At 39.2% G+C, this 24,836-nt stretch overlaps 2 long non-coding RNA genes across 2 annotated transcripts in view; both read left to right on the forward strand.

Moving 5' to 3' along the window:
* Positions 1 to 985: 985 nt before the first annotated feature.
* Positions 986 to 13,560, forward strand: LOC140342991 (uncharacterized). Its single transcript, XR_011923226.1, has 3 exons — positions 986 to 1,140; positions 8,723 to 8,899; positions 12,446 to 13,560. It is a non-coding gene; the product is annotated as an uncharacterized lncRNA (long non-coding RNA).
* A 6,689-nt stretch (positions 13,561 to 20,249) lies between these two features.
* Positions 20,250 to 24,836, forward strand: part of LOC140343033 (uncharacterized) — a 34,319-nt gene continuing 29,732 nt past the window's right edge. The window contains exon 1 of the long non-coding RNA XR_011923239.1: positions 20,250 to 20,379. This is a non-coding gene — a long non-coding RNA (uncharacterized lncRNA). The remainder of the gene's footprint in view (positions 20,380 to 24,836) is intronic.

Raw genomic sequence — 24,836 nt, forward strand, 5'->3', positions numbered from 1 at the left:
GACGATATAGGGCAGTGAGATCTTTGGTCTAACTGATCCCTGGATATTTTTCTTTATCTTATCTGAGGAAAAAGAGTTTAGATATGATTGATCATCTTTAGAAGGATGTGGTAGTTTTACGGATTTAAGAAAAATCTGTCCCAGATGCGTGTCACATTCATAAGAAGAATGCCGTGATGTGTGAATTGGGCAAAGTATCTGTAATTAGGTGAATAATGGATCTTCCCTGCCAAATCTTTAATACAATGTGCTGCAATATAGAAAAATACTTTGCCAAGTGAGCCAGTGGCTTGCCCGATTTGTTGCCAAATTTTAAAAAGATGGCACATCCTTACAACATTTGGGTGACGCAACATAAGTATTTTGCATGCCCGAGATGCACAGACGGAGCCTTTTCCTGGGCTCAGAAATGCATGCGATCAGAAAAAAAAGTTCTGATCTCATGCATGCGCAGTGAGATTGGCTTGGGTGACACTTAGTTTGGGTGATGTAGGATGAAAAAGAGAGGAAGATCCTGATGCACCAGCTTGCGGACGGATGCCGGGACGACCCTGTGTTCCTTTTGCAGTTTAATTGGTTTCTTTAAAATATTGCAGTTATTCTATTATACAACTGCACAACTGTGTGTAGCGGTCACCTTTAGAGCCATTTATTTAATTTTAGTGAGTTGTATTTGTGCAGACCAGTGGTGCCCAACATTTTTTCATCTGGGGGCCACTGATGACATTGAGATAAAACTCACAGCACACAATGCAAACAACAATAGATGTATGTTTAAAACTATTTTTAATTTAAAGTAAATCAAAATGTTTCTAGTTACCATAATGTACATACACCAAAGAAAAGATGACAAATCAAGAAATTCTGCACTCGCCATTTGATAATTTTGTTAATGAAAGATACAAAACTAAAGCTGTCATATTGCTGTTCATTCACAATTGCCAAAAGCAGACACCATACAATGTCTCCTGTCTGTTATAGGGGGTGGCTAACCTTCTTTGTACCCGAATAACTCTGCAATGGATGCATCCAGAGAAATGCAATTCATGTGACAGATAGCCAAAGGGGCAACATGTTCTTTCTGCTACATCTTCAGCTCCCTACATCTCCCCATTCTATAGAAATTAGGATTTACACAAAGTAAGTATCCAGCATTATGTGACAGGTCTGACCGGTATTGTTTTTCATATCTTGGTATGTGGCTAACTCCCTCCAAAGTTTCATCACTATGGCACCAAGAGTCCTTTAATTGCAGTTCCCTTTATTTACAGAGAAAGTGGGGCTCATAGGGAGTAAAGTAATGGCTATGTGTGATAGGGAAACTTTATATGATGAGTATAAAATTTAGTCGGGGGGGGGGACAAAAAGGACCCATACTTCCATTTGCAAACATCCCTCTGTCTCAGAAAAATTGAGGGCCACAGATGGTAAGTAAATCAGCTTGTGTACCAGGCACCTCACCACTTGCTAAGTCCATCACACTGCAGATTTGACTACAGGTGGCAGTGAGCGGTACTGGCAGGGTTCTATAGCATAGGTAAGGGGTACCCGCATTGTAACCTCACCAGTCCAAATGCAATCGTGAAGTTTTCTCAATGAGCAAGTTTATATTTAGGGCACTAATTGAGGGTACCCTAATGTTCATTGCCATGGGAGTCTCTAACAAATTTGGCAACCCTTTTCTTGAAATGGCCCCCCTTAATGTGAAAATATGAAATTTGGTTTAGTAACCACTTTTACACATGTACTGACTGCTTTTACACATACAAATATATATTTTTTGACACAAAAAATAATATACAGTTATTTTGTATTGAATGCAATACAAATGATTTGAATTTCCCGCCACGCCCCAAACATAATGTCCGCACGCACCAACGTCACCGGGAACTCCCGGTGACTCATCAGGTGCAGAGGATGAAAGCCGGGTATCGTGATGGAGGACTCCGGTGGACCAGGAAAGTGCTTTATTTACGCAGGGTTTACCTACCCCGAGTGTGACTTGGGGTTACCGCTTCCAGTATCTTTTTTTGGTTGATGGTAAATTTCAGCTTATCTGGCCAGTGCTGATCCAGTGGCTTTGAGGACATCTCTCACATAAAAGGAGTTGGGTTCTGCTTAAACAACTCCCGGTATGTGCAAGAAGCTCTCCAGTGGAGGCCTTTTTTACTACAGTCAAAACTAGCCCTGTATCCCTCATCCTTTGATGCAACCCTTGTTTTTGTTTTCATAAATTGATGTATCTCTGACTAAGAAAGTGTGTATGCCAAGTGCTGCTAGACTTTACTGTATGTTCTGCAGGTGCATTGCTGCCCAAGCAGATCAGATGCCCTTCTGCACTCATAAGTATTCTAATATGGTATAAATTATATACAATGTTCACATTTAGAGCACATTCTCACCTTGCTGTTCTAGGAAGTTGTATTATTGTAGAACGATCCAAAACAATGGCCGGGCAGCATTTTTGATGACGCAGCATCTCACACTGCATAACTGTTCATGTAAATTAATGACTCCAAAGCATGCAAAAACATGTGCTGTATAGGAGATCAGAATGAAGTATAAGTTGACCCGTTTAATAAATTATGCTTCAGCCCAATAATAAGGCCCACATACTACCACTTTGTCTGATGAGGAAACCTTCCTCCTAAAGAGCAATCTGTGGAAGAGTTAACCGCAGTCCAGTTGTGCACACCTAAGCCAAAACCACTCCCAATATGAGACCAGGTGGCTGTTGGTGGTGTTAGGATGAAGGACACCATGTGGTTTGGCGTTCTAGTCAGTACTTGCTGTGCAATTGCTGGATTATGTGGTGTGATGGCCATACATAAGAAACACCTGGCTGTGCAGTGTGCTATGGAGAATGTATGTTGTCATTCAGAGACAAGGGAAGAATACCTGTAGAGTCAAGGATTTAGGTAAGCCTATTCTATGTTAGTGTCTCTTGGTTCCTCAGAGTACGGTTTAAAGGGTAACTGAATTTTCATTGTAGTTACATTTTGGCTATCACAGATTTCATTTTTTCTGATTGTCTCCTCCTGATCAAGAAAAACCTGGGCTGTTTGACCTTGTCTGGGCCATGCAGCCACTTTTATGTTTTTCACTGCCAGTTCCGAGTAAGCTGCATTTCCAGCTCATTCTAATGGAGTGTCCAATGCTCAATATCCATTGGACTGAATTGGGAAGTACAGAGTGCATGCAAATACCCAGAGCCTGCATGTATGACCCCTGAAGTAAGAAATGGCGAATAGCATTGTTTCAAGTACCTCATTTTGGCATTTACTAGCCTGTCATTTGAAAAAATAAAGGCCGGTGTGTTTGCTGGTCCACAGATTTGGCAGCTCATTAAAGATGAACATTTCATCAGGACAATGACAGAAGTCGAAAAGAATGCTTGATTGGTTTTCATTCAAAGCCATTGTTAAGGACTTTCTTGAAAACACACAGGCAAATAAATACACAGAAATTGTCCAGAAACTCTTGGAGTGCTACAAAATTCTTGGTTGCAATATGAGCATCAAGGTGCATTTTCTGCATAGCCATCTTTCTAACTGTCCGGAAAACCTTGGTTCAGTCAGTGATGAGCAACGTGGAATGATTCAACCAAGATTTGAAAGTCATGGAAGGACGGTATCGGGGTAGATGGGATGTACATATGATGGCTGACTATTGTTGGAGCATCACATGGGATTGTTCTAAAACTGAACACGCCAGGAAAAGCCATAGGTGTAATCTTTTACCCTAACCTTTTATCCAATTAAACTTCAAATGTTTCAAATGTCAGAGTAACAAATGCTTTGTATGAACAAAGGAAATGTAAATAGTACATTCAAGTAAAAGAAATTGTTTCATTATTTTTTTCATTGTATGTTTTTTTTTTTTTTTGACAAAAATGGATTACCCTCTATCGTAAAAACTGGATGTGATGGCAAAAACTATGGTAATTTCTGGATTCACCACCCTCAAATTGGTAAAATTAACAAGTTTAAGATCTAACAACAAAAAATGCATTATCATATGATGATCATAACCTAGTAGGAGTTGAGTATGGTACCAAGGTGTATTACAAAACAGTTGATTTCTCTTAACTAAACAGAGGACAAATCAGCTTTTAGCAAACATCCATACATCAAAAAATACTAAACAAATGTTATCTTGCATAAAGACTGCTAGCTTGTCAATCGGCATCAGCTTGTAAAGTAGCCTAACTAGTTGACCATTTGAGGGAGGGTCTCTGGGTATCCAATTTGAATTTTTTTTTTTTTTGCATTTTAGCGATCAAAAAATACATGGTGACAAACTTTAAATTTAATTTATTTTTACAGAGGAAATAAGGAAAAATTCAAAAACGAAAGCAACAGGGTGTACAATCCAAATAAATGGGCTATCCAAAATATTTTACATTTTGTTGGCATCTGTGTCCCAGGAGAAAAGCTTTGGAATAAAGCTGGACAGGGTTCCATCTCCCTAGTAATACGAGTCATGTTCATGTAGGGAGACTTGCTTCCAAAAATTGTATTCCAGCAGGGCAGTTCCATAGCAAGTGTTCCAGACCGCTCCTTGGTTCTAGGAATTTGGGGCAATTAATAATCAAGTATGGTTCACAGAGTGCTTATTAAAAGCCTAATAAGATCTATGATTTTGTTGTAAGCCAATTCTCAAAATGTATAATGAATCTTTTATCTTCCCTAACTCAAGGGACCATAGAACTTAGGGGTAAGAGGACATTTTTATTTGAGAAGGAATCTTTAGGAAGAAGGGCTTTAGTCCCTTGGTGTACCAAGGGTATACAAGGGTGTTATCCCTAGTTAGATCTGCAAGATGTTAGAAGGGTCATTACCACTCTTTCCATAGAAAATGTGTAAAAGCTTATTGTAACTTTTGGATGTCAGAATGATTAAATAGAAATGAGTGGGTGTAGATAAGATAAACATGCAAAACTTATCATACCTGTAAAATGACATCTTCCCAAAATACTGCAACAATTTTAATAATCAGGAACTTGGTTTAGAGTACATCTTAGGAGTTTGCCTGGTGTAGCCTACCTAGGAATTCAAATTACTAAATGGGGCTGACTTGACCTTCAATGTAGATACCCAAACCCACAGTACTTTAGGAACCCTGGTTTTTAAAAAAATTTGACTAGCTTTTACAATAGATAATACAAATGCCTGAATATGTCCCAAATGCAGTAGGGATATCATGTTGCAGATATTAAAAACTGAGTCCTCTACCAATGGAGCTGATTTGGTTTTCTCACTTTTAATGGTGGTGTCAGAAAACAGATCATGTGTCAATAAGGATCTGGCTAGTGTTTTAATGGCTATATGAAAGTAGGTGTGATATGGGGTGCCTCTGTGTAGTGAAAGACAGGGCTCCTGCTAAATGGACTGTTGCAGTACACGGATCTAAGAAACGACCTAAACTGACCACTGACTTTCATCCTAGCCATGACCATATAAAGCCAATCCCACGCTATGCTGTGGCATGCGTTCTTGGCATCCAGATATGATAAAGCTTCTAAACCCAAGAAGGCCGTTGCTAGCGTCTTCTAGTACCATCAAAACATTGATGATATTGGATGCTGCTTTTCTGCCAAGTACAAATCCAGCCTGGACTATCAAACCTGGGAGTACTGATGGCAGATAATTAGTTGAATTTTTTTAAACGTTAAGAAATGAAATATCCTCTTCAGAAAAATGTGGTAGTTTTACTGAATTAAAGAAAACCTGTCCCAGATGAGTCACATGCAAAAGAAGAATGCAGTCATGTATGAATGAAGACTGCAGGAAAAAACAGGAGCCTGGGTTGCTTTCCTACTTCCCAGTCATTATAAATATCTGATCTAAAATATTACTGGCAGAGTTATTCTACTATTGTATGCAATGTTCATGTTAAGGGCCCACTCTCACACTGCTGTTCTAGTGCATTAAGGTTGACCATCTAAATCCACAACAATGACAATTAATGCAATGACACCACAGTATTGAAATGCATGTACTGTGCAGTAGATTAGAATGTATTACTCCGGACCCTTATTAAATGCTCCAGCCTACAGTAAAGGACCACATACTACGGCTGCCAGATGAGAAAACCTTCCTCAGTATGTCCTCTTACATACACATGGATGATGGGTACTGTCCATGGTCCTTAAATACTGGCTTTGGCTCCTTTGGTTTTTTTACGGAGTAGTGTATTCAAGAGTAAATTGCAATACGGCTCAGGTGTCCAGAAATTGCCACATTCCCAATAAGAGACCTGGTGGGTTATGTTTACAGTGAAGTTTTAGGATGAAGGGCAACATGTGGTTTGTTCTTACTGTGCCATTGTTGGGTTGCAAATGTCTATACATAGGGTACACTGGGATGTGCATTCCGATATGAAGAATATCAACTTGTCATTCTAGGACACATGAAGGATGGTCCCAGAATGAAGGTGTTCAGTAAGTCTAATTTATTTCAGGTGTCTAGCTTCCTCTGAGTACTGTTGAATGGTAACTGCATGCTCGTTATATGTATATATCACCTGTTTCCTGATTTCCCTTAGTCTCCCACTCACCTATTCTTGATCCAGTGCATTCTGAGCTGTGCAGTCTTGCCTGGGCCATGCAGCTATTTTAGAAACTTTTCACTACCAGTTCCATGTAAGCTGCATAACCGCTTCAACTCAATGGAGTGTCCAATGCTCTGTCTCCATTGGACTGTAAAGTTTGAAAAATGTTTCCACCCAATGCAGGTAGAATTGGTGTACAATATTCTGTTACTAATGGGGGTTTCTACCATGAGCCTGCAGCACCCCAGATGTATCAGCCTTTCAACACCCGGACAATCTGGCATAGCTTCCTCTGGTCTGAATGGCACAGGAGACCAGTGGCAAGCCTTGAGATGAAGCAGGATCAGCAATACTCCTGAGCACATAGCATAATTATACACCGTGCTCCTGTAGTATTTCTGAGGAAAAGGTATGAATTTGTATATTGTCTCCTAGTAAATGCTAAAATATGAAGTCTCGCCATCATACCATAAATACCAGGATGCACATTGTGTGTCCTGGGAACAGATGCCTCAAGGCACCAGCAGTGAGACTTCCCTCTGAGTAATCTTAGAAACCATATAGATGACCTCACCTTGTCTGTGGCTGGCCAAGATTTGTTAGGTAGGAAACCTATTCAAAGCAAACAAAAAAAAAAAAAATACTAAGCTTTGTATTTTGTGCTACAAAAATGACTATTGCAAGCTCTTGGGAAATCATTTTTCTTTCAGTTGCAAGAACGTACGACAGAAAATTATTTACATCATGATAAATGAGAAATTGACCTCCATTGCCTAAAATTAATATATTTATCCAGGGGTTCGATATGTTTGATTAACCTTCCTAGCGGTAACCCCGAGTCACACTCTGGTAGGTAAACCTTTGGGAAGTAATATTAAATACAGCCTTACCCGATCCGCCGTCGTCCATCGCCACGACCTCTGTCGCCTTCTCTTTTCCTCTGGCATTTTCTGCACTTGATGAGTCATTGGGGGAGTTCCCAGTGATGTAGGTACGTGTGTACGTTGCCAGTGGGGCGGGAAATTCAAAATCCATTTGTATTGCATTCAATGAAAAATAACTGATTTAAGAAACCACGTGACCACTGAATTTCGTGCTAACCATGACCATAAAAAGCCAGTTCCGCTCTACTCACTCTGCTAAGGGCTTCACGGCGTCCAGAGATAATACAGCTTCTAAACTCGACAAGGTCATTGGTAGCAGAGTGTGTTCTAGCACCATCAGAACGTTGTGGATATTGGATGCTGCTGTTCTGCCAAGTACAAAGCCAGACTGGGCCTGGTCTATCAAACCTGGATGTAATGATGTCAGATGATTAGCTGAGGTTTTTTTTAAGAAATTTTAAATCCTGGCTAATGATATAGGGCAGTAAGATGTGGTCTAACTGATCCTTGGATTTATTTATTTTTTTGCTTCTAAAACCAACTGAAGGTAAGTAATGGGAGTATAGTGAATTGTAAACTTTAGTGAGTGGTTCATTTAATTCTCTACCAGGTACTTGTAAAATTCATTGCTTATATATTCATGCCTTGAGATGGAGTCGGTGCACTTCTGTCTGCAATACCAGACATTTCTGAACACCTGGTATAGTTAAACATTGTGCTCAAGTCTGCTTTGTGAGAAAAAGGTATGCATTTGTATATTGTGCTATCTCGTAGTATACAATAAAAATATATTTTCACTGATTTCTTTGCCAGCATGCCATCAGGTAGTATCCAGAATCTATCTTATGATCCAAACAGGGAATATTTGGCATACTTCGGAGCAACTGATGCAGTGTGTCTTCAAAAGATTTGAATTTTTCATACACAGTGAGGTATACCTTTGGGTATTCCTTAAAACCTTATGGAGGATATCACCTGATAGGTGGCCATACCAGTATACCAGATGAGTATACAGGGGAAGAACACCAGGCAGATAGACTTCCTTAAATTTGAATTATGGCCCTGAGTGCAGGGATGTGGAAAAGGATTAACATATTTGTTTGCTATAGAGGAGTGTCAAAGACTGCAGGATAAACAGATGCTTAGACCCAAAGTCAGTTCTGCACAGGGGCCCACAGTGTCTGCTGATGTTTCGGTCTTTGAATGTTTTCAACCAAGAATTACAATGTGTGTTTTGTGTGTGTTTTGTGTGTGTTTTTTTTTGCTTTTTCTTCTGTGGCTTTTAGATGACCAGTTAGCTGAGAGATTGTCACCTCCACCCAGGGCAAAGCAACAGAGGATGACCTTGAAGCCTAGGAGAAACTCCGCCAATGACATTAATCTGGAACTTTGGAAACCCACAGACAGAGCCAGTGGCCTAAAGAATAGAAGCATATGGAGCTTCAATAGCCATTTTGTTGCGGGTAGGTGACCAGCAAGCAAGGTTTTTTTTTTTGTTTTTTGTTTTTTTTTTTCTTACGTTTCCATTTGCTGTCAAAACAGTTCCTCGGTGCTTTGCACAGGTGGTAGTAGTAGAGATGAGTTTAAAGGAAAGAATGTCTTTGCTTTGTATCTCTGGGCCCCCCTTCTGTATGGCTCCAAGAAATTTCAGTTTTGTCCTCAAATAATAGGCATTGCATTTAATTTGGTAGAATTTTGTTTTTGTACATACAATATGGCTTAGAGCACTATTCTGCCTGAGGGTGTGTTTTTACCAGCATTCTGTTTATTCTATAATTATACATACCTGTTTATCATCATTGGGACACCCCCCTGGATATTTTTTCCTGGTTACTTGTACATTTATTAATAATTAGATGTTAATGGGTGCAATTGCTATCATAACACTGTTAATCTTCAAACTACTTCAGCAGGGGTAGCAGCCTTTGTTAGGTGTATATTACAGTCTTGCTTACAGCAGGTGCCATTTTGAACTACTTTTTCTGTTTTTACTTCTTTGTAGCTGCTATGCTGATAGGAAGTTTTATGTGTGTGTTTTGTGTTGGGTGCATATATAGGAAAGATATATATTCCTTGTTTTAGTTGCTGGCTCACCTAATCTCACCTCACAGGAATGAAAACCACAGCACAGGTAGGGGATGGATTCAGAAGATGGCCGCCACCTTAAGAGTGGTGTGTGTGTGTGTGTGTGTGTGTGTGTGTGTGTGTGTGTGTGTGTTGTGTTTTTTTTTTTTTTTTTTTTGTTTTTTTTTTCTGATGTGGGATAAAAGCCCTCCCAGAAAGCATACCAGGATGTAATGGGTGCTAAGGCTTTTTTAATGCAATGTGGCAATGCAAATGGGCATTTATCCAACTAACTGCAATATGGGCCCCTCAGGTCAGCTAACACTGACACCAGTTAATGTTTTGGCTCTTTGTAAAGGTGACATTCTTCCCACTGGCAGCAATGCGGCCAGTCCTTTATCCTACTGATCATCACACTGACTAGCAAAGTGCAATCTCTTCCTCTCATGTCGGCTAACTCAGCCAAAACATAAATTGGTGTCACACATTTTATACTTTAAAGTCCAATTATTTTTTGTTTAGGATCCTCGGGGTCTAGATGGGGACTTAAAACGAATCTACACCACAACAGGTCTGGTTGTTGCCCAGCAGTACTTTTCGGATTAGTGTCCTGTTGTTGGGGGAAGATAAACAGGTCCTGTATGCTGCCAAGATGGTATTTGGAAAAAGGTATACCGAGGATCACAGGGGGCAAGTTGCCAAGGTGTGGCATAGGCATTAGTAGCTCTTCTACATAAATGTCCAGGAGGCAAGAGATTTCATGTTAAGAAATTTTGTTTACCCTCAAGCAATAGAACCTAAAAATCTTAGGTTCTGTAGTCAGATCGTCTAAAAAGAGCCCAAAGAAAATCTTTTGAGGATGTATCCATCTACACGTTGAAAATAGAAACAAGTTTGTCCAGGTTTCCGACATTTTGAAAAGCATGCGGACACCCTGGGTGACTTCAGTCAGTTGACAAGGTTACCGGATAGAGTTTGTCAGGCTTTCTGAGATCCTGCTATGTTCAGACACCTGTTCCAGGAGATTCATAGAAGTGCAATGTGCTTCTATCTTATATGCAAGGAATGGGACAAGCAGTGGTGCTGCTATCAATAGGAGAGCAAGAAAAAGGATTCCATTCCAAACTTTTCATAGTAAATTAGCTCTCATGGATTTAGGTCATTTCTGGACCAGAAGGATTTAAATCCTTTTTACACTAGAAGGTTTTGTATGATCATCTTGCAGTTACCTTTGTCAGTCTGGCTCATTGGATGATTTCAATAGATCCAGCAGAAGATTACAAGCCTGTCAATTGTGGAATGCCACCAGACATTCTTCCTGTCTGAGATGTTTCAAACACCTGCAGTTCACCTGTCTACCCTTCACTCGTTCCACAGCTACAAAGATGTTTAATAAACATTTGTCACAGTGATATCCTTGCTGTGGTTTAGGGAGTCTGCCTATGTCACTGTTTGAACAATGTTCTTTGCTGACAATATCCAAAACCAAGTGCAGAATCACAAGAAGACAATTCTGCAAACTCAGGTGAACTATCAGAAGTCAGTTAGGGCCTTTGCAGGGAATAGAAATTCAAGGATAATATTCCATACAGTGAAATCTAGAACACTGTTGCATATGTACAAAGTTGCACAAATGATGGTGTGGACTCTTAAAGGGGTTGACACTGCCAGCAAAGGCATTACTTTTATTTTTATGCAGGTCAGATCTGCTCATTACCAGACAAAGTGGAACAAAGATTTCTATTTCCATCAAGTCAGTCGTGTTTTCTGTTTATGGACAAAAAAAGAATTTCAAATTTTCTTTCACATTAACCACCAGCCTAAAATCTGTTGGGTGATCATATGAGCAGATCATTTCTCAACCACAAGTAGCCTCTGGGCAGAAACATTTTTTTTTTTTTTTAAGTCCATAGACCTGCTTGCATCTCCAGTTATGTCCAAGTGCCAGCAAATACTGGCCGTCACCCTGGCATGAGGAAATCTTTTTCCCTACTCTTATATTTTCATGAAAACCTGTAACACTTTTGGTACAGAAATCTAGACCTCAGTGTAACGCCCAGGTGGTTGAGGTCTATCGTGTGTATCACTTCAACTGAGAAGTAATTCCTCAACATAGGGAAACTCATTTTCTGAAGGTTCTCATGAAAATGAGGAAGATTTTCTCCATTTTTTTACCTTCTGAAAAACCATGGTTTTATAGTTGTGGATGTTCTAGTCAGCCTCTCTAGCAATCCACTATGGAGCACTGCAGTATCTGTGACAGATTTTGGATTCTAGGGTTTTTTATTACCATGTGGTATGCTTACATCATGAGAACTTGATTCCATTGTAGGAAGTCAAGAGACATTCAACTAGGGAAAAGGCAACCTTATAGACTTCATTTTCAGAAGTATCTATGGAAGTGAAAAAACAGTTGGAAATCATCCAACATTCGTTTAGCTTTAGAGGTTGGAGCTTCAGCCACTTGGGGCTTCCATTTGACAAGTGGTTCTTTCTAAAGAGTAACTTTGTTTCCGTGGCGTTTTGTGGTTTTCTTCCCTCCCTTTATGTTATTGCTTGTTACATCCCATGTGTACATGCTGTCAGCAGGAGTGTCAGGAAAATGGCAAATTGTTGTCATACTTACCTGTAATTTTCCTTTCCTATAAATTCCTCCTGACAGCATGTTTCCCTCCCTTATCCTGTCATGAGCTTGTTACAGAACACCTGTATAGGAGAGGGAGGTTACTTTTATTGCTTTGGTAAAGGGGTCCTGTGGAGATTACCCATGTGTACATGCTGTCAGGAGGAGTTTACAGGAAAGGAAAATTACAGGTAAGTATGACAACAAATTTTCCATTATTTTAACTTTCCAACAGTACATATAACCATAACCGGAGTGAAAATAAATTTTCCACAATTTTCATTTCTACTATTCATATGTTTTGTTTTTTCCCCTCTTCCAGCTTCAGCCAGAACATCCTTGCATCACAGAGCCTCCTAGAACACTCAGCAAGATGTATGGGAGCTGATTGCAAAGAGAGCAAACGTACATGAAATTACACTGGATGGGTGGATCCAACTGCACAGCTCCTGCAAATGGAACAACACCGCCATTGTGTCTTTCAGACTCCAAGATTGAGTGGATATGAATGCACAAACTAAAGGCTGTCTGACACCCTGCACCTGGCTGCTGCGAACTGAGATAGCCACCAGATTCTGGATCTTCCCACCAACTGCTACTTTAACCCTCATCTGACTAACAAAGTGGCAGAAAGCGCTAAGGAGGTTGATATTTTTTCCACTACCTTATTGACATGACACACTATTGGACTTAATCTTTCAGAAACTTGGCAATATTTATGTTTATCAAATGATGACCACATTAGTGAAATTAGGGAATATTGTACGTTTTTGGAAAGGGTTCCACTCCCTATGTATTTTATTCTTCTTCTTTACTTGCTTGTGACTGGCACTCTTCTGTTTGTAATTGCTGACAGTTTTGTTACACTATTAAATTATTGGTCAGCATTTTATTTGCTTTGTGATCCAAAGACAACTGAAAGCGAACATGTGAGATGGAGCTTGCTAGGCATACATTATTCCTCCTAAATCAAAATGAAATATCAATCATATATATTGTTGAGATTAATAGATATTTAAAATGTTATCTACTTGGTTATTGACTTATTTGAACGATCTTATTTAATTTTACCTATTGCTCAATATAATGGCTACGCAATCACAAAAGAAGCATAAAGCCTTTGCCTTTTCAATCGACATTCTCCCTAAATACCGATCCTAAAATCGAAACCTGATAAAATATGGTGTAGATTTCAAAGATCCTTTGTTCCAGCTGTACAGTTTGGACAATGAAGGAATGGCAATACACTGATAAATCGATCCTTGTGCTTTGACCTCCTGCAAATTTGTTTATAGGCAACTCCCTGCAAGAGTACAGCTTTGGAGAATTACAGGAAACCAATATGAATTCTTATTCAGTTACCTCTGTTTTAATGATAATACATGTTCTTATGGGTCTACTAATCAAAAAAAAACTTTGTTTTCCATGCTCTCCTAAATGTAATAAAACTATTTTTACGGGGGTATTTATTTCTCCGATCTGTTTTTATCATGTTTGTCTTGGCGCCAACCAAGTGTCTAAAATGCAGTCCAAGTAGATTTTACCACATGTTCTAGAACTGTCCCAAAATGATGCACTTTTAGAGGGGGGTGATAAATGCTCACCGTCATTTAGTGAGTTACATAACGCTATCACCAGCTTGGCCCATTTTTTTGGAAAGACCAGGACTCGGGGAATGCAAATTTCTAAAGAGTTTGGTAGGTTCCTGTTCATTCTGTCTCTAGTAGCCAAAAAGATCAATTTGCAAAAGTGGATGCATGTAGAACCTCCTACTTCTTACGTCACCTAGAAAAATTACGATATGTGTTCCTGATGGATTGGATAAGGAGACGGGAGTAGAGAGTTTCTTTGTAACATAATAATCATACATCGCTATTGTTCCTGCAGAAAATGGGTTGCGGCGACGGTTGTCCAAACGTCATGGTACACATATCGCTTACTGGACAATGACTCTCCTGTTTTATGTTAACTGACCTGAAGACCCTTAAACTGTATCCCACATCAATTCTTTGTTAAATCAGAGTAATTTGATACTTTTTGTATGTATGCTGAACCTTTTGACTTTGTTATAAGTATGTTAAAAAATGTGTTTGTTTTAATTGTTCTTTCTGTCTTCTGGAGGGAAAACTAAAAATTCCATTAGCTATTTTGCCATTCAGGCAGGTGTATATCTCACTGACTACTGTCACTTGGGGACTGAGGACATGGAAAAGTGTTTGAGGACCAGAGCGGCAGAACATATATCTTCCCATGACCAGGGTAGGCCAGAAGCCCCAACTTACTGCATTTACACCCCCCTAATAAATTTCTGCAGGCATAGTATTATAGAACAATTTGGCTGAACAGCTGTTTCTTTAAGCAAAGCTATCAAATCAACATGTCTTTATTTTACATAACATATTCATAAATACCTTAATCTACATCAATACCAATCTACATACAAACAACATAAGCCTCCAGCTTTTCCTGGCTCCAATGAACTCTGGCCACCTAAATCTACAATGGATTGAAATTTCTGCCCCCCTGATGTTCCCCCTATGCAGACCTTTTCCAGGCCACTAAATTTGCCCTTTACCATTTCCTTTTTACCAGTCTGGGAACACCATTCCTAAGATGAGTCCTCTATACCACCACTGGAACTACTGCCTTCCACTTACTCACTAGTAGTCACTTACACCTCTGTATATAACTGTACTGAGTAAACTACAATATAATGAAGGTGCTAGTAACACTACTAAAATTGGTAGTGGTTTTATGAAGAACACAAAGTGTGTATTATCTGAATTATCAATGTCAAACACAGAATGACGGATGTTATACTTGAAAGTATTTGTAGAAACCCAGTCAAAGTTGATTCCATAAAAAGTCCATTAAAAATGATTTTTTTTCTCACAAAGTATATTCTAGAATAGATCATATATTTACACCAGCTCACACAGTACGCCTTGTTTCCAGCACCCATTTTCTGTCTTTCACCTGGTTTGACCATGACCCTCTGGTTGTTACATTTGGGGGAGACAGTCTAGCTTCTGCTGAAGATTGAATGATAACTTACTACAAAATAAATTAGTGAGTATTGAAATAGAGGCGGCTGTTGATGATTTCTTCCTTTATAATAATCTTTGTGACACATCTTACTCTACCAATTGGGAGGTGTTTAAAGTCACCATCACAAGTGAAGTCATTAAATAGGCTTCTAGACTCAAAAACACTCAAAACTAGGTTATTGAATCTCAGATGAATATGTACCGAAATCTTCCTCATCGTCAGACTTAGATTCCGCACTCTTAGATTATCACCCCCAGATTGAAGATCTAAGGATGGAAATAAATTTATGTGGAACCGCTAGAGCTGAAACATCTCTCCGTCGGTCAGGTCATGGGTTTTTTACTTGGTCAGACAAACCAAGCCAACTCCTAGTACTAGGCTAAATCCCCACCGTAAAACTCACACATTGCCCAAATTGAAAACATGATCAGGAAGGAGCACCCAAATTGCAAAATTGATTTTAGAGGAATTTAACGATTTTTACCAAAAACTTTTTGACTTTAATGTCCCTCCTTCCTCACAGGCAGCTGAGGAGTTTTTCCAGTCCTTACATCTTCCCAAACCTAAAACAGCTCATAAACAGAAGTTATAAGAACCTTTCACTTTGGAAGAAGTCCTCCAAGTTTTGAAGCACCTGAAAATAAATAGTGCTCTGGGCCCTGACGGTTATTCCTATTCATTCTATAAAAAAATTCTGGCTTAAGTTAGGCCCTCACTTGATAGAATATTTTAATGCACTACACGAAGGGTAGAATCTAATAAATGAGGCCAATTTAGTCCACATAAGTGTCATCCCTAAATCGCATAAGGATTATCAGGTTTTTTCTTGGTCAGACAAACCAGGCCAACTCCTAGTTAACCCCCCTAGCGTTCTAATTCTGTCAGTTTTTTGATGCAAAAAGTGATACAATTTTTTTTTGCATAGAAATTTGTTGTTTATATTGTGGGCCTGTAATTTCTAGGATTAACTCCCGAATATGATAATTATATGTATTTATTTTATTATCATAAATTACAAAATAATAAATAATTATAAATACAAATTTTTTTAAAAAAATGAAATAATAGACCACAACAATGTAATTTATCAAAAAAAACTATTTTATCAAAAAATTTTCACTGAAATTTGTCCAAACAAGGGTGAAATAATATTGATAAATAATAATATAAATAAATCGTAGACTTTGGAAAAAAAAAATTTACATTCCTAGTAGACATCCCGGGTGTGGTAGATTTTGAAACATGATGCTGCACAAAGTCCACCATCACAGTCAGGACAGTAGAACCTGGTTTCCTTGCGTTTCTTCCTCTGTCATCGGTCTTTGAGCAGCAAACCACGCATATCCTTGAAGGTGCCGCCTTTTTCTGGGTTGGCGAGATGTATTCAGTGAAGTGACGACCAGTGAGCCATTCTGGGTTGACAACAGTGGAAGCACGACGTCCAGGTCTATTCATAGCCACTGATGGTGTTTGGTGGTTCTTGACTATGGATTCGGAAACTTGCAAAATGAAGTCTGAATGATTCATTTTTTTGTACAGAACATAGGCATTCCATAGGCACTGCTCAACTAGATGCCTGAAAATCTTCTTGTAGTACCTTTATACCAAAGATACCAATGTATCTTCCTTTGCTGTTTCCTCATCGCTGGCTAGAATGTCATGGCTTGGTCAGCTCTGTCCACACCTCCCATGGTGTTGTTGTAGTCAATCACCACCTGTGGCTTCATCACTTCTTTCCCACGTTTTGTGTGTACCAGAACGGTGGAGGCATCATGGGCTGTACTCATCAGGCACACATCTTTCTTGTCACACCATCTCAGGGCCATCATTTTGCCTTTCTGCCAGGCAGCAATTTCTCCTGTCTTCAGCTTTCCTGTTGCAAACATTAATGGCAGGTTGCGCCGGTTAATCCTAACACTTTCATATGCATCTGTTCTCTGTTGCAGAAGGAACTCATTAAGCTCAGGAGAGGTGTAGAAATTGTCAGTTATGACACAATAGCCCTGACCTAGCAATGGTTCAATGAGGGATAGCACTGAAGATGTTGCCAAACCATAATGGCTGTATCTGGGGTTGAACTGTGTCCCTTTTCCAGTGTACAGTACGGTATTCCATATGTAGCCAGATGAGAATTTGCAGAGCATTTACGTTTTCATGCCAAATCTTGCCCTCTTTTTTGACGCAATATACTGCACCCAACTGAGCCTCCCCTTGTAAGCCATTAGACTTTTGTCAATACTGATGTCCCTGTCTGGCACATAGTTCTCTTGGAAATTTTTTAGAATCATTTGAGAAACTTCCCAAATTTTTTCAGTTTGGGTGCAGGATGGGTAGTCTGATCAAATTCTTCATTGTTTGCGAAGTGCAGGTACTTCATGATGAGGGAAAAGCGGTATTCTGGCATGACTGTGCCAAAGAATGGAGTGGCAAGCATTTTGTTTTTGGACCAGTACCACTTCTGCAGGGGTTTGCCCACAACTCCCTGCAGGATCACCAAGCCCAAAAACAGCCAAATGTCATCCTTGGTCACAGGTTCTCACTTTCTGCTTCTTGCAAACCTCAGGTGTGCAGCACCTTAACTGTTGTCCAGCGTACCTGCATAAAACAAAATAAAAAATGTATTTTAGGATATGTTCTTTTATAGTGTGAAGGTTGCAAGTAAAATGTTAGCAAACACAGAGCAGCATACATGTTTGCATAAAAAAAAAAAAATTAGCAAAAAATTTTAAAAAGTTAGCAGAGTAGCACACATGTTTGCATAAAAAAAATTTAGCAAAAAAATTCTAAAAATTTGCAAACACAAAGCGGCTTACCTGTTTGTCTCCGCAACAATTTTTTTGATAACTTCATCGGTCAAAAACAACTTCAGGTATGCCAGTGGGTTGTGGCATTCAGCCTCAATTTTCATCCCAGGTGCGCCGGAAAATGGAAATCTTGGCGGTCAATGGAGCTCAGGTTCAGAATTTTCGCTCATTTCACTTTCTTTGTCTGATGATACATTTCCTAGTGAATCGCTATTGCTCGATTTCACAAGGGACTCCAAATCGCTATCGCTGCTTTCAAGTTCCTCCAAAACAGCGCTTGCGCCGGCGAGATGCCTTTTCGATGCCATGTGGTCAAGTCTCCAGTAATCAGTCAGGAAAAATCAAGATCAAAGACAATGTGTTCAAATGATACATTCATACATTATAAGTCAGGTCAGATCAAGGTCATAGCTAATAGTGTGAAAAATGTAAATCAGGGCACTGGGAAATGATGTTTGGTGCACTAAAATGTGTACTTTTACTTTTATTATGTTTTTTTTGTGTATTTTACTGTAAAAACCATTTAAAAGCAGATTACATTGGATCTGTGCCCCGTGACGCCGCTGGTTCACGGGGCACAGGTAAGAGGGGCTCTTTCTCTTACCCCGAGAGTGACACGGGGTTACTGCATTTTGCAAGTGAATGTATTAAAATTAAAGGAAATTATTTTTTTTTTAGGCTTTGGGCCTCCTTTAATAGGACATAGGGATGGCCAGAGTTCCTGTCATTGTTCAGCCAATCCACCAAAAAGATAAGCCAGGGATATTTGTCTCCAGCTTTACCCTGTGCTAATTTGCCTGAACACAATGACAGGAGCTCTACAAAGATGAGTTTCTGTAATTGTTCAGCCAGTCCAGGTTTTGGATGATGACAGCTGGTATATTCTGGTGGCTGGGTTTACTGTTTGGGCAATTCAGTCTGCAGTCATTGTGGTACGCTATACCTGTCATTGAGCCATCCTCATTGGTCGGGTTAGGATGACCTAATTCCCAAGCAAGTGTGCAGGAGGTAATTCAGTATCGGCAAGCGGAAAGCCAATATTGGTAAGTAGTCTGGCAACCAACGCTAAAGTAAGAATGAGCAGCTCGGGTTTTTGACAGTTTCCTGGAGCCATCAGGCAGGTAGGAAGGATTATTGCAGAGGGGACATCGCCTATCTTTTTCTGCAATAAAGACCTTCCTCATGGTGCTTGTGTTTATTAATAATATTGTCCACAGCAGAAACCAAAATGATTTTTAATTTCCCTAATGTGCACTGCACTAAGATACATTGTAGTGTGTTGCGCCTAATTTAAAGTCAACACTTTCCATTTTCACTGTTGAACCTTCCTTGTGCAACCCAACAGATTTGGTGTAAATGCACAAAAACTGATAACAGCAGGCAAAGATCACTAAAAGTTATCAGCTCATTGCATTTCCAGCAGGATCAACAATTATTGGAATTGTTTAGAATATATAACAAAACTAAAAACGAATAAAATGAATAAAAAGAAACAAAAAGAATATAAGTGAAAAAAATGGGAGATGTTTATCCACAATGTTTTCATAAACTTCAAGTCCCAGACAAAATCATGATGTCTGGGAAATGGAGCAATCAGCCGCCAAGTGAAGCCAGACCTTTCCCCCATGCAGCCAACGCTTATAAAGACTACATGGAAAATAACAGCCTGTGGTGTTACTTTCTTACTTTCCAATATGTATTTGGGTTGTATGTATATATATTTTCTGCAATATTATTTGCACAGTTATTCTAACATGGTATAAATTATATGGAATGTTCACTTTTGGTGCTCATTCTGACTTTGCTGTTATAGTGAGTTGAATTAGGGTAGAACAATCCACAGCAATGCCAGAATAAAATGGACATGCAGCATTTTGGATGTCACAGCATATCACAATACATGTGCTTTCATGTAACATAAATAACATTACAGCATGGAAACCCATGTACTGTGCAGCATATCAGAATGGATAAGTCTATACTGACTCTTTTAATAAATAATACTCCAGTATAAAGATAAGGGCCACATACTACTACATCATGTCAGGTGAGGAAACCTTCCTCCAAATGAACCCCTGACATACAGACAGGTGATGTAATATGGAAAACATGCTGGCTATGGCTCCTTGGCTTGTTACTGAGCAATCTGTGGGAGAGTTAACAGCAATCTGACTCAGGTGTTCAGAACCAAACTCTCCCAATATAAGAGACCAGGTGGCTCATCCTATTTATAAGGAAATGTTGGGATGAAAAGCACCATGTGGGTTGGTGTGTTAGGCAGTGGTTACTGGTACAATGACTATTTGTAAAGACTACCTGGCTTGTGCAGTGTGAAATGGAGGTTATGTAAGTTGTCATACCAAGATGTGAGAAGGATGACCACAAAGTAAAGGTTTTAAGTAAGGTTAGTTTTTTTTTTTTTCTTTCATTAACTGTCTTTGGTTCTGTATACTAAAATGCTAACTGCATAGTTACATTTATTTGGTTCACTAATATCCAGATTCACTGACTGTCTTCCACTCTCCTGTTGCTGATCCAGAGAAATCTGCTCTGTAAAGTCCTTCCTGAGCCATGCAGCCACTTTAGAAATGTTTCACTGCCAGTTCCATGTAAGCTGCACACCCGTATCATTCTAATGGAGTGTCCAATGCTCAGTATCCATTAGACTGACATGGGAGTGCAGAGTGCATGCAAGTACCTAGCAGAGGAGATCTTGGTAAGTGGCTGTAGGTCATAGATGGGATTTGCTGTATTAGGGACAGACATGTATAAGTCTATGGTGTGAAATGTGGCAATTGATTGAAGTCTTAGCTTGTGTGGTCAGTGCTGATCCAGGGTCTTTGGGGGACATCTCTAAGTTATCAGAGGTTAGGTGCTGCTGAAACAAAAAATAAACACATCCTGGCATGTGTAAGAAGCTCTCCAATGGAGGCATTTTAATACATTCAGTGGTAACCCATATTGTTGCATGCCTTATCCATGCCACAAGCCTTCCTTTTTTTATAAAATTAATGAATCTACAGCTTAAAGTGCATATGCCAAGTGCTGCCACACTTTCCTGGCTGTGCGATAATTGTGGGGGTGTAATGGTAGATCAGATGTCCTTATGTACCCAGAGCCTGCATGTGTGAGCCTTAATGTAAGAAATGGTGAATAGCTGTTTATGACCATTAAAAAAAGCTTTAAAATCTGTAGTTTTAAGGTGTCTAAATGCTAAGTCCTCTTTGAACAGATTTGAGGGTAGAAAAAGGATGCTAAAAGCAGTAACCCCGAGTCGCTCGGGGGTAGATAAACCTGTAGGAAACATTAGTAAATCGCTACTTACCTGATCCGCCGGCGTCCTACGATGTCCGTCTTTCTTCCTCCGGCTAGCTTCCTCTGCATCCGATTTGTCAGCGGGGGAGTTCCTGGTGAGGACACTGCCGGCGGGGTGGAAAAATCAAATCTAGTTGTATTGCATTCAATATAAAATAACTATTGTATGCAATACAGTGGAATTACATGTGTAAAAGCAGTACATTGTCTTTCATGAACATTTATTTTACAGTATAATAGTATGACTATAATTTTTTTAAAGTTTAATTCATTATTTTGACATGATTTTGTGTTTCAAACTTTTTCATACTATATTCAGTAAAATACATTTTCATGAAAAACAATGTACTGCTTTTAGACATATAAAACCAGACAGAAATGAACCGCCCCGGAGGTTAATGTTTCAATCTAAAGATAAGGTCCACTTATTACCATTTAATACTATTTTAAAGAGTAACTACATGTTCGTTGTAGTCGCTTTTTTTTTTTTTTTTTTTTTTTTTTTTTTTTTTTTTTTATATATATATATATATAACTGGTTTCCCTGACAGCCTTTCACTCTCCTGTTCTTGATCCAAAATTATTCCTGTGTGATATTTTCATAGGCCATGCAGCCACTTTGGAAATGTTTCACTGCCAGTTCCATGTAAGATGTATTCACCTGTCATTCTAATGGAGTGTCAAATATTCAGTATCCATTCGACTGGCTTGGGAGTGCAGAATGCATGCAAATACCTAGCAGAGGAAATCTTGATGAGTGGCTGTGGGTCGTAAATGAGGTTTAGGTTTTGCTGTATTGTGGAAAAACCTGTTTGAGAATTGTGGAGGTTGATGGTAAATCTCAGTTACCCTGCCAGTGCTGATCCAGGGGCTTTGAGGACACCTTTCACATATCAGGAGTTGGGTTTTGCTTAAGCAACTCCTATTTTATAACACGGTCAAAGGTAGCCCTGCATCCTCTCAGAGCCTGCATGTATACTCCTTAAAAGAGGAAATGGTGAATAGTCATTTATGACAATTAATAAGAAAAAAATTAAAAAATCCATTGCTTAAGGTGTCCAAACTCAACAAAAAAAGATTGTCACTCACTGTACTGTATCTACAGCAGTGTCATGGTAGAACTATAGAACACAACCTATTTTTCAGTTACTAAGTTAATCAATTCCAGAAGAGATCTGGGGGCATCTGACATCTGAATTTATAACATGGATGTTGGGGTTTAATGCCTATACAAATGCACATCAACTAATGGTGGTTGGATTTTTTTTTTTCCCCACAACAAACTAAAAAACTTTTATTCCCTAATGTGTACTGTTATGCATTGTAGTGTTGCAGAGCTTGGACCTCTTTGAAATAAAAACATGTAGTATGTGTGTGGGGTTTTTTTTTTTTTTTTTTTGTTAGGGTAGGATTTTGCTGGAAATGTTGTGTTTCAGCAATTTGTTGTGTCGAGCCTTCCTTGAGCAATGCATCCCAACAGTTATGGTGTAAATAGGTGTGAAAAAGGTCAGCTGGCAGACAGCATTAATAGAGTTCAACTCACTGCATTTCCAGCAAAAATACCTGGTGTTTGCATTTAAACATATTTACCAAAATGCTTTAAAGTTTATATTTGACAAAATATACGGGGATAACATAGGATGTATACCTGTAAGGTCTTCATGCACTTTAACTCATAGCAATGACAAAAACATGACTGCTGAGAAATGGAACAATCAGCAGCAAAATGAAGCTAGACATTTCCCCCATGCAGCCAATACTTAAAGATTGTTAGAAAATAGCAGTGTGTTTAGTTCCTTTATCATTTTCCAGCCAGTTTAATTGTGTGCTATAAAATATTTCCTGCATAGGTATTTTAATATGGTATAATGAATGTGTTTACTGATCCGCAAAATACCAGGAAAAAAGGGTATGCAGCATTATGACAACATCTAAAATGACCTTTTATATATTTAAAAAAGGATCCACAAACTACCACTTCATGTCAGATGAGAAAACTAACAAGCCCTCTGACATTGGCATGTTAAAGCAGTCAGGTTCTGCACACCTCAGCCAAACACACTCCCAATATGAGACCAGGTGGCTGTTGGATGTGTTAGGATGAAGGACACCATGTGGTTTAGGGATCTAGTCAGTACTTGCTGTGCAATTGCTGGATTATGTGGTGATGACCATACATAAGGAACACTTGGCTGTGCAGTGTGCTATAGAGAATATATGTTGTCATTCAGAGGCAAGGGAAGAATGCCTGTAGAGTTAAGGATTTAAGTAAACCTATTCTGTTAGTCTTAGTTCCTCAGAGTACAGTTTATAGAATAACTGATTTTTCATTGTAGTTAAATTTTGCTAATTTCTGATGGGTTTTCTCTCCTTTTTCTTGCTCCAGAAAAGTCTTGTTTGGCTTTGTCTGGTCCATGCAACCACTTTTTCACTGCCGGGTCCATATAAGCTGCATTTCCAGCTCGTTCCAGCTCATTCTAATGGAGTGTCTAATGCTGAGTATCCATTGGACTGAACTGGGAAGTGCAGAATGCATGCAAATTCCCAGCAGAGGAGATCTTGATGAGTGACGGGGTCGTGGATAAGGTTTCATTGTTTCTCTATAGTGGACAGACAAAATGTGCCTGTCAGGTGTCGCCACTCTTTGCTGGCTGCATGCTTATGCTAGAACATTGGGTCAAAAGGGTGTAAAGCAAAAAGGATAATGAGCATACATTTTCCAAAAAGCTACCAAAAGTCTTTTTACAACACAATGGTTCATGTAATTTACAATTAAAGTTTGCATAATCCACTCCAATTCTCCTATGACATTGTAGTCTGTTGAGGTAGAAATCATAGTTTGTCTTCTGACCCGAAATGTCCATGCAAAGGTCTTTCCCCTGTCAGACTATGATGTATCTATGTCATGAATAAGGAGTCATACAAATATATGCATGGCCATTTTGTGCCAAGCCATTGGTGTTGGCATTAGTGGAAGGGTCAAAGTACTGGAGGTGCTCAACCCATGAGGAGAGAATGGACATGTGAAACTGAATATGGATGTTTTGGCTTGCCTGCCTTTGTGGTCTTACGTTTGTATCCCATGACGTTCAACTAAAACATACATGTTCATTTTTACATTAGGGGGAGTGGGGGGAGTTAGCAAAAGGTGTGTTGGGGGGGGGGGGGGGGGATGCATGACAATTCAAACACTAGTTTTAAGTGAGCATGGATCTAAATCTTACATAAGTGTACTATGGCATAAATTAGGTGAGATAAAATTTAAAAGGGTCACCCTAGTGTAAACCAGAAGTATAATGATTATACCCTAGTAGAATTTGGGTATTGTACCAAGGTTTATTACAAAACAGTTCAGCTCTCCTACTGAATAGAGGAAAAGTAGCCTTTTTGTTGATGTATGGATGTTTACTATAACTGTCTTACATAAAGACCCCCTAGATTGTCAATCAGCATCTGCTTGTAGCTGAGCTAGTTAACCAATTGAAGGAGTGTCTGTGTATCCAATTAGAACAGTTTTGCGTTTTGGCAGCCATTAAAAGCATTATT

Source organism: Pyxicephalus adspersus, chromosome 1, assembly GCF_032062135.1.
Source record: "Pyxicephalus adspersus chromosome 1, UCB_Pads_2.0, whole genome shotgun sequence".
NCBI classification, from domain to species: Eukaryota; Metazoa; Chordata; class Amphibia; order Anura; family Pyxicephalidae; genus Pyxicephalus; species Pyxicephalus adspersus.